Source organism: Tupaia chinensis, unplaced genomic scaffold, assembly GCF_000334495.1.
Source record: "Tupaia chinensis unplaced genomic scaffold, TupChi_1.0 Scaffold000168_1, whole genome shotgun sequence".
NCBI classification, from domain to species: domain Eukaryota; kingdom Metazoa; phylum Chordata; class Mammalia; order Scandentia; family Tupaiidae; genus Tupaia; species Tupaia belangeri.
The window spans coordinates 1,902,456-1,914,649 of NW_006159643.1; the positions used below are offsets into that span (position 1 = coordinate 1,902,456).

At 38.5% G+C, this 12,194-nt stretch overlaps 1 long non-coding RNA gene across 2 annotated transcripts in view; it reads right to left on the bottom strand.

The window, feature by feature from the left end:
• The window catches only part of LOC114007420 (uncharacterized), a 39,810-nt gene extending 36,150 nt beyond the window's left edge, over positions 1 to 3,660 (bottom strand). For both annotated transcript variants that reach the window (XR_003549048.1, XR_003549049.1), the window contains exons 1-2: positions 3,636 to 3,660; positions 1,685 to 1,742 (exon numbers count right to left, since the gene is read on the bottom strand). This is a non-coding gene — a long non-coding RNA (uncharacterized LOC114007420). The remainder of the gene's footprint in view (positions 1 to 1,684; positions 1,743 to 3,635) is intronic.
• Between the last annotated feature and the right edge of the window lie 8,534 nt (positions 3,661 to 12,194).

Below are 12,194 nucleotides of genomic sequence, written 5' to 3' on the forward strand. Positions count from 1 at the left end.
TGTATTTTTAAGCTTCTAAGAAGATTTTATAAACAATGGAGCCCAGAGAACAAAAAAAAAAGCCATAAAATGACTTGACAGTGTCCTTTTAAGTGAACATATGTGAGTTTTATGCACCCATATGTGTTCACATATGCCCTACATATGCACAGCCAGCTGCTAGCCAGCCAGATTGTTCGATGTGTATGTTTACTGTAAAACAAGCCGAAAGTGTTTGGTCTCTTTGTTAGAGAAACAGCTCATAATTTCAAGTATACAAACGTCAGTTGTTTCTCATTTCTTTTTCTTCCAAGCCAAATGAGCTGTTGATGCTCAATTTGGCAGGATCCTAACTAAGGCTGACTCTAGGCCCGCCACAGAAACTCAGCCCTGAAAGTTAGGGAGATTTTTACAAGAATAAGGAGCTTTTTTTCTAATGGCTCCCCAAACCATAGGAAGTTTCCTTAGAGCCTCAGCCAGTTCTTTCTGATTCAATATCCCGAAGGATAACCACTAACATAGTTGGATATTAATGGAGGGAGGTGGGGTATGAAATGGGGATATCAAGTCCTCCTATCTCTGGTCAAATACTTTTTCAAACCCTCTGTTACATAGAAGACCCAGGGGTATAGAGATTTTATTTGTGATAACAATTTCAGCTATGAGTCCTCAGTGTTTCTTCTCGTCTTTCATTTTTTATGATTGTGCTCTGCAGCATAAAATGATGAAGTTTAAATGAATTTTCAATTGAAAATGAATTGGTCCTTTGGACCGATTATACATCTGCTTTCACAATCACAATATTAAACCCAGTTATCACCAGTGGTATTCTCTGCTGCCTGAATTGCAGGAAGAAAAACATGTACGGAAGGCAACCAGAGCAGAAAACAGATTGAGCTTTGGAGTGGGAGAGTCTATGTCCAGTCCTGGCTCCACCATTCCTTGTCCATGTGACCTTAGGTGAGCAGCTTCACACTTGCAACTTTCGTTTCTTCGTCAGCTAGATGGAACTAGTAATGCCAATTTCCTAAACTTGTGAAAATGAAAGGAGACAGATAACCATGTACAAACCAAGCAGGCCAGGTTAGAAGGTGGCCCAGAGATAAAATGCAGAGCTCTGTGCACATGACCCTCATGGGGAGGTTCCCAAGGTTCCCATCCTCAGACCTCCCTGAGTATTCCAAACACATGCGTGCTTGTGACCTGGGCCTGACTGAAGCTGAGGGTGGATTGCAGTGTCAAGACCCTGTCAGAGGTCCTGTGTCTGTCTCTTCCTCTACCTCATTTCTCTTGTTTAAGGATGAAATAAGTGGGACCAGCAGTTGGCATAATGGCTATGTAGCTGGACTCCCATGTAGTCAACCACAGTTCAAGTCCTGGACCTGGTGGCTTAAACTCATGCCAGGTGCGTGTGCATGCATGCCCAAGATCCTGAGAGGAAAATAGAGAAGAAGGGATTGCGGCATGCCCAGCCTCCCTGCAGGGTGATTTCTAGCTTTCTGTCTCTCTGTCTTTCTGGCGAGCACACATGCCCTATAGCAAAAAACCTCTCCAAAAAAATAAAGAAAGAGTATGAAATAAGTAAATAAAATTGAAAAAAAGGGAAATTATGAACAATTCTAGAGATATAGCACACAATTAAGTTTCCTTCCTCTCTCTATTCTTACTTTTTGCAAGAGAGAGACAAGAGAAACAGAAAGATTACCTGGTCAAGGACATAATCCAGAAGTTTCCAATGCCAATAATGGAAGAAGAGGGAGATGCTGAATTAAACAGAAAAAAAAAAGTATTTAAAAATGTTTCCTTTTTATTTCACTGACAAGTGAATAAGTATGTATATACATATGTAAGACTACATCCATAAATGTATACTCATTTACTCAGTGCCCATTATGTGTCTAGAACAGTGCCTGGCATACAATAAGTATCCATCAATATTTCTTAAATGAATGAACACCAAGTCCTTAAGGCACCACCATTTCTTCCTAAGTCCACGGTTTCCTGAGGTTTATTTGACAGAGATGATTCCGTATTTCCAAGGTGGATGTCATAATAGGAAATATAGGTATCTGTTGTCATAGGCTTATGTCGTTCCTGAAAAACAACTACAAGTATCCCGGCCACCCTCCAGGTGCCAGCACAGGGCTCCTTCTGCATGGAATCATCTCTCATGCCCTCTCTCCTTTATGCCATTCAGCCTTCCTAAAGCTGTCCAGCATTTCCTCACAATTTAAAAACAAAATTTGTATTGCTGCAGGTGTCCATGTGTTTGGGGCAGAAATGAGCCACTGATGACAATTGTAAAGAAAGAGGGAACAGCTGTTTGCATCTGGATATGGGGTAAAAGAAAGAGAACAGCTGCTCACAGCTGTGGCAGACAAGAAAGTGAGCAAGTGAGCAGCTGCTGGTAATTGGGAATCTAGCAGGCCTGGGATCACTGAAATCCAGAGGGAGCAGGCAGCACTCCACTCGCTGCCGCCCTGCACCCTGCTCTTCATTAGATGCTGCTTGTCTTTCATTAGAGACATGCCCATGAGAACCACACGAGGAATCCCTGCAGGAATACCCAGCCCACTTTGTCCATATCCCTTTGGAAAAGCAATTCAAGAGAGGGAAAATGGCATAGACTTTTCCTCCATGAAGTTCATACTTATTTTACAATAAAAAAGGAGTCTATGGTTGGCAAGAAGAAGAATATTAACCAGCAATAGATCTATCACAAGATTGGGCAAAAATAATTCTTCTTCCTACAAGAGGTTATAGTCATTTTAATGTTGAACACTAAAAATCTGTAACAACTTAAGTATATTTTAATTTGGAAAAATATTTTTTAAACCCCAGTCAGTGGTTTCTATGTATATTAATTCTATGAAAGTGTATACATACACATATTTCCCTCTATGCTATTTCTATGTTTAATTAAAACCAAAAAAAAAAAGAGGAAGGCAGGTTTTAACTATGCATCTAGTAACAAAATATGTTTGGTTTATTTTTATGCTTCATACTGGCTCTTCTAGTCAGATGGGATTAAATTCGAGTGACATGGAAATATGTCAGCTCGTTTCTCATTTTGCTCAATGCCAAAGAAAAGCATCTCACCACACTCCAGTTTATAAAATTCTAACTCTTTAGTCTCTGAAAAACACAGTGCAAGAAAAGAAAAAGAAACTATCTCCAATGTTCTTTATTGTTGAATTATATGCCATTAAATGATCTTGAATAAATGTTTTTAAAAATATTTTTAAATTACACAGTAAACTACCAGTATTTATAAAAATGATACTTTAGGATTTTTTTATTTTATTTTATATATTCAATCAGTATACATCACTTAGCTTATAAAGTGAATTTACACAACATGAATACACTTCATGCCAGTCCAGTTGAAGATACACTTATCATCAACAGATAATAATCCATTTCCGCGCCCATAAGTGTCATGCCTCGCTATTTTTCTCCTTAATGTCTCTCCTCATACTTTCAAAATGATCATTTTGATAGCAACAAAGTGCTTGTGACGAGTTCACAAAGATCATGTACACATGAAAAGCAAATGTCTACCAAAATTAACAAGGCAAGAAGATAGGTATAAGATTATAATGTGTAAGAAATTAAAAGAAATATTTTTCCTCTACTCCTGGATAGTTTGTACACACCTTCACATGCACATATCAGAGAGAGAAAAAGCACCCTGTTACAGGGCCTGTTCATGCCACAGTCCTTGTTCCTCCACCCTCCATTTTGTTGGGATTCTGGACATGCGCATGTGCCTGGTATGTTACTACAGGGTCTAGAATTGGAACCCGATTTCATCACATAGGATCCAGATTCCCCGGCACAACACTTAACCACTGTGCTACAGGGCTGACCCTGAAGCACAAAGTGTTTAATAAAAGTAATCAAACTAGGATAGCAAAGAGGACATTTTTAATTGTGTCTCTTTCGCTCTTTTTCTCTTTATGCTGATAAATTATAAAAGTAAAAGAAATAATTAATAAACTACTATGACAATTACTAATAAGTTCATGAAACTGCAAGCTCCATAAGGAGAGGGTCCTTCCTTGTTGTTAATCATCTTTTATAATCAATGCCTGCCACTTGCCTAGGCACCAACAAATATCTGTTAAATAAATAAGTAAATGAAATGAGTGAATTATCTGCATTTTAAAACTTCTATTCTGGGAGGAAAAAAAAAATTAAACCATTCCTACAGAAGTATGACTAAGCAAGGACCTAAGCTATGCAAAGGATCATTCAAAATATTCCTGCAGATGTACACTCACAGCATTTTAAAACGTGCTCTACCGTGATGAGATATTTGGTCCAACCAGCTCTAATGAACCCCTGAATTCTGAAAGGGAATGGAAGAGAAATTAGCCAATCTCCCAATCTAAAATATGATTCTAAGATTTGGGTCAGGAAAAGAAGGAAAAGGATTAATTGCCAAAGTACCACACTACCTGGCTTTTAACTTTCCAACCAGCGTAGCCCAAGACAACGTTCTCAGGTGTTCTGTGCTCTAAGTGAGTAATTTACCTTAAAGCAAAACCGTTTGGCATTTCTCTTCACACAGAGTTCCCCTCTCAGGTCCTGGCTTTGTTCTCTTGTCATAGCACAGGAAGCAAGAAATGGATGAGCTTTAAGCAAATTGGTAAGAATGTGAGAAGACGTTCACCCTTAACTTTACTGCCCCATATTCCTGTGACAGTAGATTTAAAGTTTAAAGACTTGCACTGAAACCAAAGGCTGCCTCTATCAGCCTTAGCTACTAAACTGTGGCCTGGGGAAATTGTGATATACTCATCATTAGAATACAAACATTTCATACAAAGTCTGTTTTCCAGATAGTCTGAAACTTCCCCAAGCCCTGCTTGTAAATAAAGTGTAAATGTTCCATGTTAATATAAAGTGCGCCCGCATTCTGAGCATGGAGTAACTTTAGACCCTGACAAACTTGTATATTATCCAAAATATGTTTGCCGATTTTTCCCTCTTGCCTGTAAAGTAACGTTAAAAGAAATGTCTTGCTCTATAAATATCACTGTCAAGTATTTAAGCGACTTGCACTTCATCATCATCATCACCAAGACCATAAAGTGCCCTCTCTGTCCATGGCCAGAAGTATAATGTACACAGAAAATTCAGCAGATACTTGAATCACACGCAGAGAAGATCCAGCCACTAGGTTTTCACCAGCCTTCACCAAAGGATCCATGTCACCCAGTTATTTCCAGATATAATGTTTATATTATAAATAAGATAGTTAACTTTATGCATCAACTTGACTGGGCCATGAAGAATCCAGATATTTAGTCAAGTATTACTCTTAGTGTCTCTGTAAAGGTATTTTGGGGTGTTATTTACACAAAAATCAATAGAGTGAGTAAAGTAGATTGGCCTCTGTAATGTGAGTTGGCCTCTCCAATCTGTTGAAGGCATGAATAAAACAGAAAGTTAACTCACCCTTCTACAAGAGAAAAATCTTCCTGCCTAAAGGCCTTTCAATTGGGCCATTGGCTTTTATCCTGCCTCTGGACTCAAGCTGAAACATAGGTCTTCCTGAGTCTCATACCAGCCTGCCTTTGAACTAGAACTACACTATATGCTCTCCTCTTTCTCAAGCCTTTAGACTGGAAGCGGAATAAATGTTTCAGTTTTCTCTGCTCTCCAGCTTGTTGATTCACCCAGCCCTCACAATTTTGTGAGGCAATATCCTATCTTTTTTTTTCTTTCTTTCTTTTTTGTTTGTTTGTTCTTAAGTGTACTTCCTTTTTTTAAATTTTTTAATTTCATTTTTTTATACATTCAGTTACCTTTTTTAGCTTACAAAGTGAATATTTCACTATGTGAACATTTCTCCCTAGTCCAGTTGGTTAAACTATAAAATATCTTCAACAGATAATACTACATTTCTTTGTCCCATTAATGCTTTGCCTCTTTTCTATATATAAAAAAACTTTGTACACAACATACACACATAATCTATGGGTTCTATTTCTCTGGAGACCCTTGACTAATACAAGAAGTAATTCCACAAATAAGATTTGATTCACTTAAGTCATCCAGTAAATTCTTTCGTAATTACTTTCGGTAGTGCCAGCGATGAGCCAGAAGTGGGCTCCAGATTCCAGGTAGTAGGACAAGGCAAGGTAGAATAGTATTTAAAAGTGTCCAGTGAGGACAGAGTTGATCCCCTATGGATTAGATATTGAGAGTGAATGGAATCTCCCCCACTTGAGTATCCCTTCAGATCCTTTAATTCAGAGTCATGTGATGAAGAGAAGAGAGCTTAGATTTCAGTGACAGACTAAAATAATTGTGTTCTGCCTTTGCTCATTGTGTGATGTTGGGAGGAGTATTTCTAAAGCTCATGTCCTCACTTGAACACCAAGCACAATAATGCCCACACAGAGAACTGTGAGAATTAAATTATACAACATGCAATTATTTCTAGTCCACAATTAACTCTTGATAAGTATATTCTCATTTCCTTTTCTCCCATACTAAACAATAAATTCTGGAGAGGCAGTGACTGTTTTAAGCATCTTTATATTCTCATAGATCTTTTCTAACTGTAGATCTTTACGAATATTTACTGGGACCAGCAGTTAGCATAATGGGTATGTCGTTGGACTCCCATGTAGTTGACCATGGTTCGAGTCCTGGGCCCGGTGGCTTAAAACTCACGCCAGGCACGTGTGTATGCTTGCCCAAGATCCCAAGAAGAGAATGGAGAAGGGATTGCAGTATGGTCATCCCCCCTGGGGGGGTGATTTCTCGCTTTCTGTCTCTCTGTCTCCCTCTGTCTGTTTGGTAAGCACACGTGCCCTATAGCAAAAAATCACTCCAAAAAAAAAAAAAAAAGAATATTTGCTAAGCAAATAAAATCAGTAAATTTAGAGTGATCTCTTTTATTCTTAGCACAGAATTAATGACAACTGCATCCATAAATGCAGTTTAGCACCATGCCTTCTAAAGGCATTTTGTACAATTATGAATTAATTCTGGATGTCTTTATTTCTTAGGCTTCAGTTCAACATTCAAGTGTATACAGGTTTAGTGCCTAGAAGAACAATCAGGAGTGGAGATGTGGAGCTGGGAGTCCTTCAGACCTAACTTAGAGAACCGAAGGCACCTGTGTAGAGCAAAAGGGCAATAAGCCTCAGGTAGCATCCCGAGAGGTAGTGACATTGATGGCAATTCCCCAAGGGAGCATGAAAGAAAAAGAAAAACCAACAACTATGGTGTCACAGAAGCCAGGCAACATAGAAGTTTCAGAGAGGGCGTGGCCATTAATACCAGTTGTTTCTGAGTTCAGTAAGATACATAATGAAGAAGTAAAGCTAGAGGTCATGGTTGATCCCTGCTGAAGTCACCTTTAACTGGTCTCTCGCCTTCAGTCTACCCTTCAATCCATCTTCATTGTCAGAATCATTTATTCTGAAATCCCCTTCTTAAACCCTTCTGTGCTTCTCCACTTCTCACAAAATCTTAACCCCATAGTAGGGCAGCCATAGCCTTCCAGACTTACCTCATCCTTAGACTTTCGGCTCCTCCTCCCTGTCACAAATCCATCTTCTACCAAACATTTGTATACACTTCACCTTCCCTCATTCTGTCACCTCCTCGTCTTTCTCAAGACTTGCCTGAATGTCAGTTCCTTGCACATCTGCACTGGCACCCGAGAGTTAAACCCCTCCCCTTCTGTACACGGCAGCAGCTTGCGCACGTGTCAGAGAAGCTTGCTTGGCTGCACGTGCTCAACTTCTACAAATGGAGGCAGCGGTCTTGCCACTGTCACAGATCTCACTCCACTAACGTAATTTTAGTTTACTTCTTTTTCTCTCTTAGATATAAATTTGTTATGAAGAAAGCCCTGGCAGGGTCAGCCTATAGTGTAGCAGAACTCACACTGAGTACAAGTGCGTGTTTGCTCAAGATCTTGGGAGGAGAGTGAAGGAGAAGGGATTGTGGCATGGCCTTTCCCCCTGAGGGGTGATTTCTCCGTCTCTCTCTCTCTCTCTCTCTCTCTCTCTCCCTTTCTCCCTCTCCCTTCTCTCTCAAAAAAAAAAACCTCTAAAAAAAAAAAAAAAAAGAAAAAGAAAAAAGCCCTGGCCTCTAAAAAAAAAAAGAAAGAAAAAAGCCCTGGCCTCTTTCACCTTTATCCCCAATTTTAATACAAGTTTCTATTAAATGTTTGTCTCCTTGTAGACTATTATGATGACAAATAAACCATCACAGGTAACAAATAGAGCTTTAAAATGGGCTAACACTATATGGGGTTTGCATAGCCACACATAACTTAAGTGAGGATCCTATCACAAAGATTTTATTTTTTGTCATAGTTTCACTAAAAATTAGCAGGCAATGTTTTATCGGTCTTTCAACTTTCCAATCATCTGGAGATTCTCATTCACAGTTATTCAGGACCAAGTTTCATTTTGCCCCACTTTCATCTCTTGCTGATCTCTCTCGCTTAGTAATTCGATTACTTGTAGTATTCCCAGGAGACATTGCAAGAACAGAGCAAGAAAATGCACACTAATTAATTATAGAAGCAGTCATCAACTCCTGGTTCTGTAAATAGCTTAAAATGTGATTTAATAATTATCTATGATTGCCGTCTGTAAATTCAGATAACTGGAAATTATACGTATCTAGAGAATGAAATAAAATGTTTTCCAAGATGTAACATTTAGCTGTTATTTTTTTAAAGGACAGAATTTCAAAAATCAGTTTTTTCTACTCATATCTAAAAACTTATCAATTGGGGACCAGAAGTTAGCGTAATGGCTATGTCGCTGGACTCCCACGTAGTCAACCATGGTTCGCATCTCAGACCCGGTGGCTTAAAACTCACGCCGGGCACTCCAAAAAAAAAAAAAACTCACGCCGGGCACATGTGCAAGTGTGCCCAAGATCCAGAGAGGAGAATGGAGGAGAAGGTATTGCGGCGTGGCCATCCCCCCTGAGGGATCATTTCTCACTTTCTGTCTCTCTATCTATCTCTCTGGCAAGCGCATGCACCCTATAACAAAAACCTCTCAAAAAAAAAAAAACTTATAAATTTACCTTCTAAAGTATGCTAGCCTTTTGAAGCATTTTTTCCCCACCTGCTCTATAGTTACCCAGGTTATATTTAAAGGTACACTGTAACCATTTTTATTGTTGCTTGTCTTACTATAAAATAAATTCTTATTTAATGGGACCAGCAGATGGTGTAATGATTATGTCACTGGAATCCCATAAAGTCGACCACGGTTCAAGTCCCAGACCTGGTGGCTTAAAGCTCACATTAGGCGTGTGTGCATGCATACCCAAAATTCCAAGAGGCAAATGGAGGAGAGGGGATTGTGGAGTAGCCATCCCCCCGTGGGGTGATTTCTCACTTTCTGTCTCTGTGTCTCTCCTTGTCTCTCCAGAAAGCACACATTCCCTATAGCCAAAATTTCTCTAAACAATAAAAAATTGTTTAACTATATTTATAGAGCATTAATATGCTGAAATTTTACACCAAGTGTTTAAAAACTTTTTTCTCAGAAAATTAAATCAAATGTTGAGATGTTTGCCCTGAATGTCAGTAAGTATTAAGTTAAACACATCATAAATTATACTCCATGAAATATGCAAGATGCAAATTTTAATTTATAGTAACTCATACAATTTCAGAGTGATACATTTTCACAATAACATCATCTTAATTTTACTGAAACAAAACTAATTTATAGATCAAAAGCTAATCCAGTTTAACTAAACTGTGCAAAGAAAATACAACATCTTTTCCTTTTTATCCCTATAAACAGAATTGTTTCTAGGTTAAAAGTCTCTACCTGGTAAGTACTCAATCTTTGAAACGTCTTCCCTCTCCCTTTTCTACTAAATATGTCATATGGTGTCCATGGGCACTGATGTGGCCTCACAGAGGCGAGGGTAATAGACATCTTGGATCCCATTCATCTCCTTAGTTCCGGCTGGTTCTTGCTGGGGGACTGCTGTCCAGCTCCTGAAATGGTATCTACTAAAGTGAACCTGGACCTTTCTGTCTTTGGGGGCACTAGGGGGCTTTCATTGCTGAATCAGTCACCCTAATCTTGAACTCTTTTGGATCCCCCATTGTGCACTTTCTCTGATCTCCAAGCCTTCATGTAATCTAGCCCTTGCCCAGCCTGCACCAAAACGCTGACTCCCTGCCATCCTTGAACATGCCTGGAATGCTCTTGTCTCTCCTTCGTAATGCTGTTCCCTTTGTCTGGAAGTTGTTCCTTGCTCCCATGCTGTCTTGGAATCTTTGCTTCAGTGGCACTTTCCCGGAACATCTTATTTAATTTAAATACCAGGACTCTCACCCTCCCTTCTTTGTCGTTGTTTATTTTAATTCCATGTCATATATCAGCATTCAATATAACCTATGCCTTGCTTGTTTTGTTTATTTTCTGTCTCTCTCCTTGAGCGTGGGACTTACTGTAGAGATTAGGGTTCAGAAATAGTGCAGAAGACTCTGAATTCATGTGATATTTGTGCCATGACCTAGGAATTTAACGAGGTGTATCAATGCCTAAAATAAGGTTGAGCGATGTCTGATACAGTAAATAGGATTTGGGGTGGATGGAGTCAGCAACAGCCCCTACCCCTTGTCTTTATGTCCTCTGCCTTCTAAATTTCTAGATTTGGCTCTTCAGTCTCTCTAGCTTTCATTTTTACACTCCAAAGGTACTCACGATTGACAAAGTGACTCATTTTTCTTGGTCACATGTATTGAGTCCCTACTGATTTTTTTTGTATTAGTGAAAGCAACCCGAGCTGATGTAACAAAAATATTTCAATCACGTAGGAGCTGATTTCTCACTGAGACTATCAATCTAACATGAAGTACCCAGGTGTCAGATGATCTTTTTCATGGATAGTTTTAAGGACCCAGGTAGCATCCATCTTACAGCCTCATCATGCCTGTCAATTGCTCAACATCCAGGTGACAGGGAAAAGAGTAAGTGGAATAGACCTAATAAATGCCTAGCCACCTTGTCAGCACATAGTACTTCTGCTCTTGTGTCACTGGTCAAAACTAGACCACAGCATAACTAGAATAAATAAATAAATAAATAAATAAATAAATAAATAAATAAATAAATAAATAAATAAAACTGTGGAGAACATGGTCCCTACCTGGACTACTTTTTCCCTGACCACCCTTTAGCATCATTTCTTTCTACTGCCCAGTAATATTCCACATTTTGTTTATCCACTTATCAGACGACTCTTGAACTGGTCATATTTTTTTTTTTTTGCTATTATGAAAATGCTGCTAGGAATATTTGTAAACTGGTGGTGCATCATTCCGAAATTCTACCAACTGTGTATGAGGATTTCAATTTCTCTATATTCTCTCCAGTATGTTATTATCTTTTTTATTATAGCGGAACTTGAATTGTGAAGAATGACTATTTCTGGCAACTTTTAGGCTTAGAATTATGTTCAATTCCTTTAAAAAAAATAAAAATTAGAGAAGGAACAGTAAACCTAAAAAACAATGTAAAGGATGAAGTCTGTCTTTGTGATTCTTTGTCCTAGATACTAGTCTATATCTGGCCTAATCCGCCATCTGGATACCTTGGTTTTACTCCATGAACCTTTTTACCTCATGACTTCCCCCACACACACATTCCGTAACAAATTGTTGGGTGCAGGAAGTCTTGAGTCTTGGTTTGTTTAGACCCAACCATTTGACCTAATGGACATTCTGACCTGAGAATCTCTGTTTAACTATAGAAATTTTTACCTTAGAATCATATTTTCATGTTTAAACATTCATTAAAAAAGTATTTTAGGGCTAATATATATTAAGCTACTTTCATTCTTTTTTATTTCTAGGCATTAGGACATTTCTGTTGTTTTTCATTTTGATTTTTAATTTACTGACATTTTTTTCCTTGGAATTATTTTCCACATGAGGTTTAAATGAAAATGTCATTCAATGTGGGAATGTTGTTGTTGTTGTTGCGCATGTCAAATTTTTACTGATTATAGTCCCTGCAAGTAGGAATTTTCTTTTATGGGCATTACTTGTACCAAATACAATTGTCCTGGGTCAAATTATTCATACTAAACTTAGTTTTTAAAAACTTGGATTCCCCTGTCAATTTTTAGGCGGCAATAAATTTTAACATGTGTCATTTTAGCTGTTGGCAGTTTTATTTAGTGTTGATTACTTCTGCCAA